This window comes from Pseudorca crassidens, chromosome 10 (assembly GCF_039906515.1).
Source record: "Pseudorca crassidens isolate mPseCra1 chromosome 10, mPseCra1.hap1, whole genome shotgun sequence".
Taxonomy (NCBI): domain Eukaryota; kingdom Metazoa; phylum Chordata; class Mammalia; order Artiodactyla; family Delphinidae; genus Pseudorca; species Pseudorca crassidens.
Window position 1 is genome coordinate 105,501,962 of NC_090305.1, and position 4,675 is coordinate 105,506,636.

General features: G+C 45.8%; 1 protein-coding gene across 4 annotated transcripts in view; it reads right to left on the reverse strand.

Moving 5' to 3' along the window:
* CNBP (CCHC-type zinc finger nucleic acid binding protein) overlaps positions 1-4,303 on the reverse strand; it is a 49,184-nt gene extending 44,881 nt beyond the window's left edge. The window contains exon 1 of one of the 4 annotated variants that reach the window (XM_067755645.1): positions 3,998-4,303. The gene's annotated coding sequence lies outside the window, so the exon portion shown is untranslated. Of the gene's footprint in view, positions 1-3,941 lie in introns of all 4 variants that reach the window. The other 3 variants (XM_067755643.1, XM_067755638.1, XM_067755640.1) reach the window with 3 other exon arrangements.
* Between the last annotated feature and the right edge of the window lie 372 nt (positions 4,304-4,675).

Below are 4,675 nucleotides of genomic sequence, written 5' to 3' on the forward strand. Positions count from 1 at the left end.
AGTAAAACTGACATGAACTTTCTGGAAACAGGGGCAAAATGTATACCAGAGATGTTTATCACAATGTCGTTTACCCGTGGAGAAACTGGAAACAGCTAAACGCCTGAGAGGAAGACGCTTTGGTGCATTAAAGCTAGAGGCGTGGGGACTTCCCTAGTGGTCCAGTGGTAAAGAATCCACCTTGCAATGCAGGAGACACAGGGTTGATCCCTGGTCAGGGAACTAAGATCCCACGTGCCGCAGGGCAACTAAGCCCATGCGCCACAACTACTGAGCTCGGGTGCCTCAACGAGAGAGCCTGCGTGCCACAAACTACAGAGCCCACGCGTTCTGGAACCCCTGCACCACAACTACAGAGCCCACGCGCCCTGAAGCCTGCACGCCACAACTAGAGAGGAGAAAACCCGCACGTCACAACTAGAGAGAACCCCACGCACCACAACTAAGACCCGATGCAGCCAAAAATAAATAAAATTTAAAAATAATAAATACATCTTTAAAAAAAAAAACTTGTAGTCAGACAGACTTGGGTTCAAACTTTGGCTCTTCCGCTGCCTCCCCCGGGCAACTTTTGTCAAATCATCAAATTCTGTCAGCTTCAGTGAACTTGGAAAATGGAGACTGTGAGAATTAAATTAGAGAGCTTGTGCAGCCCATAAACACAGTACCTGGCACCTGTCAGAGACACTGGGGGAAATGCAAGTACCAAGGTTACCTTTATTTTTTTAATTTATTTATTTTTCATTTTATTTATTTTTGGCTGTGTTGGGTCTTCGTTGCTGTGCGCGGGCTTTCTCTAGTTGCGGTGAGGCGGGGACTACTCCTCGTTGCAGTGTGTGGGCTTCTCATTGCAGCGGCTTCTCTTGCTGTGGAGCACGGGCTCAAGGCGCACAGGCTTCAGTAGTTGTGGCATGCGGGCTCAGTAGTTGTGGCTCGCGGGCTCAGTAGCTGTGGCGCATGGGCTTAGTTGCTCCACAGCACGTGGGATCTTCCCAGACCAGGGCTCGAACCCGTGTCCCCTGCATTGGCAGGTGGATTCTTAACCACTGCGCCACCAGAAAAGCCTGATTTAATTCAATTCTAATTAAAATCCCATGGTTTGTCTATGGAACAAGCAGAGACAAGACATGCTCTGAGAATAAGATGGAAGGACTCGCCTTCCTAGATACTAACATCAATGCTTATCCTGACTATGATGATTAACGCAGTACGGAATTGACACAGGGATAGACAGACTGACAATGATACAGAATAGGAAGCCCAGAAACAGACCCACAGAGATGGCCCTTGATAGATAACATACAAACAGCATATAAATGGAAGTTTGATAGGGGGCAAAAATGGCCTTGCAAATCAGTGTGGAAAGAAAGGATTATTCAATAAAATGTGTTAGGCAATTGATTATCCAAATGGAAAAAAAATGAAATTGACTCCTTACCTCACACCACACACACGAAAAAAATTATGATGAAGTCAGAACTTAAATGTGAAAGGCAAATTTAAAATCTTTGGAAGATAACATAAAACTGTGCTGTTCGATACAGCTCAATATAAAAAACCAAACAACTCAATCAAAATATGGGCAGAAGACCTAAATAGACATTTCTACAAAGAAGATACCCAGATGGCCAACAGGCACATGAAAAGATGTTCAACATTGCTAATCGTTAGAGAAATGCAAATCAAAACCACAGTGAGGTATCACCTCACACCAGTCAGAATGGCCATCATCAAAAAGTTTACAAATAATAAATGCTGCAGAGGATGTGGAGAAAAAGGAACTCTCCTACAGTGTGGGTGGGAATGTAAATTGGTGCAGCCACTATAGAGAACAGTATGCAGGTTCCTTTAAAAAAAAAAAACTAAAAATAGAACTACCATATGATCCAGCAATACCCCTCCTGAGGGGTATATCAGGAAAAGACGAAAACTCTAATTCAAAAAGATACTTGTGGGTCTTCCCTGGTGGCGCAATGGTTAAGAATCCACCTGACAATGCAGGGGACACGGGTTCAAGCCCTGGTCCAGGAAGATCCCACATGCAGAGCAACTAAGCCCGTGCACCACAACTAGTGAGCCTGCGCTCTACAGCCCGAGAGCCACAACTACTGAGCCCACACATCGCGACTACTGAAGCCCACACGCCTACAGCCCGTGCTCCGCAGCAAGAGAAGCCACTGCAATGAGAAGCCCACTAGAATGGCTATAATCAAAAAGTCAATAAATGTTACTGAGGATGTGGAGAAATTGGAAACTTTAATACACTGCTAGTGGGAAAATAAAGTGGGGCAGATGCTTTGGAAACCAGGCAGTTTTGCAAAAAGTTAAACAGAGTTATCATATGACCAGCATTTCTACTCTTATATGCTCCAGAGAAATGAAAACATGTGTCACACAAAAGCTTGTACACAAGTATTCACAGCAGCATTATTCACAAGAGTCAAAAAGTGGAAACAGCCCAAGTGTCCATTAACTGATGAATGTTAAATAAACAAAATATGTGTGTATATATATATATATTCATAAATGCAATATAATTCAGCAATAAAAGAGAATGAAATACTGATTGATGCTGTGACATGAACCTTGAAAACACTATGCTAAGTGAAAGAAGCAGACACACAAAAGGCCACATTGTATGACTCTATTTACATGAAATACCCAGAACAGGCAAATCCACAGAGACAGAAAGTAGATCAATGGCTGGGGCGGAGAGTGAGGGATGGTGAATGACTAGTAATGGAGACAGATTTCTTTGGGGTAATGAGAATGTTCTGGAAGTAGTGGTGATGCACGCTCAACTGTTTGAATATACTAAGAACCACTGAAGTGTACACTTATAAAAGGGTGAATTTTAAGATATGTGGATTATATCTCAATTTTTCAAAACGAGTAATGTTAACAAAAAAAATACCACAAGCAGGTTATTGATATTGGTACAACCTACTAATCTTATTCAGATTCCCTAATTTCTCCTGTACTTTCAGTATCCTGTGTTTCTACAAAGGACTCAGCAATTATCATGAAGAATGTATATTAAAGGGACTTCCCTGGTGGTCCAGTGGGTAAGACTCCACACTCCCAGGGCAGGGGGCCCCGGTTCCAAAATAAATAAATAATAACTAAAATTTTTTTTAAAAAAGGAATGAAGTACTGATACATGCTGTAATATGGATGAACCTTGCAAATATTTTTTTAAAAAAGAATGTATATTACAGTTTAAAAATAATAAAAACCCTACAGTTACGTATTAGCTTATACAGAAAACTGGACTCACAACCCACAATTCTCATTATAAAAATGAGGTATTATAAAAATTGCCCTTGGTATATAGTTCTATAGAATTAATATCATAATATAAAAGGATATTTATCTCAACACACTTTATCTGTACTTCACGGTCTTAACACAACAACGAAAAACTCTGGGGTTCTTTTCTGGCTTTTAAACATGAGGCATACTTATTTCACCTTAATTATGAACACTTTTACACCCTGCTTTTCCCCTTTAACGTCTCATTTTGTTTAAGAAGTTTGGACACTGCCTCCCAAGTCCTCAGAAATATCCCTTTAGAAGGGTGTGGAATGTTTCATCCGATGGATGCACCACAATCCCCTTAATCATCCCTTTACTGCTGGGCATTTAGGGTGTTTCCAATTATCTTGCTCCAAACTGCTGCAGTGAGCAACTTGATTTTCTTCCTTTGGATGATTTCCTCCGGATAAGGAAGGGGTGGGGTTACTGGTTAAAGATTTTGCACATCTTTCCGGCTCTTGACAATTTCACGTTGGCGCAAGACCCCCGCCCCCCCTCCCCCGCGGCCCCCGGGCCCCAGCTTCTGCAAAGCAGGACTGCAGAGGCGGGCGCCTGTGCGTCCGGGGTCCCGGCGCGTTGCGGTCCACGCCCCCCGCACCTTGGGCACCGCCCGCGCCCCGGCTCACCTGGACTCCTCCCCTCGGGCCAGGGGACTCCGTCTCGGTGTCGCGCAAGTCCTCACCTTGGCCTCGGGGTGTCTTCCCAGGTCCGTGGAGGTAACCCTGGGCGACATCCGTCTCTCCTTCGCGTCCTTTCCCTCCCCCAGCGCCAGGCGGCGCATCCAGTAGGTGCTCGATAAATACCCACAGATTTCAAGAGCAAGTTAACTTTGCCGCGCCGACCTTTCACGCTAGTCAGATCCCTGGAAGTTAGCCAAGTACCAAGCAGTTCGCACCGGGAGCGGATGTGAGGGGGGTGGGCAGAGTTGAACTGTAGAAGCCCATTCACGCAACAATTGTCTGAGCACCTACTGTATGTGAACATCATCCACCGCAGGGAATAAAAGACAGTCAAAGCGGTAAAGTAAGAATGTAGTTAGTGTGTCAGACGGCGATTCGAGGTAGGCAGAGAAATCCGGCAGGGGAGGGGCTGAAGTGAGGCGAGGCTGGCGGGCCTCCGGGAGGAGGTGACCAGAAGAGGTAGCACCTCGGAGGTGGGCGGCTGCTCGGGCCAGCGTGCTAGGGCCTCGCCTCCGAAAGCACATTTAAACTCCCGCCACAGGCATGAGGCGGGAACGAATGCACCGAGAGGAGGGCGTAAGGCCCCGAATTAAGCCCCGGCCCCTCCCGGCAGGGACGGGGTTACGCCTGACGGGGCGAAGCGTCCCGGATGTGCGCATGCGCGGAGCGCGGAGTGCGCC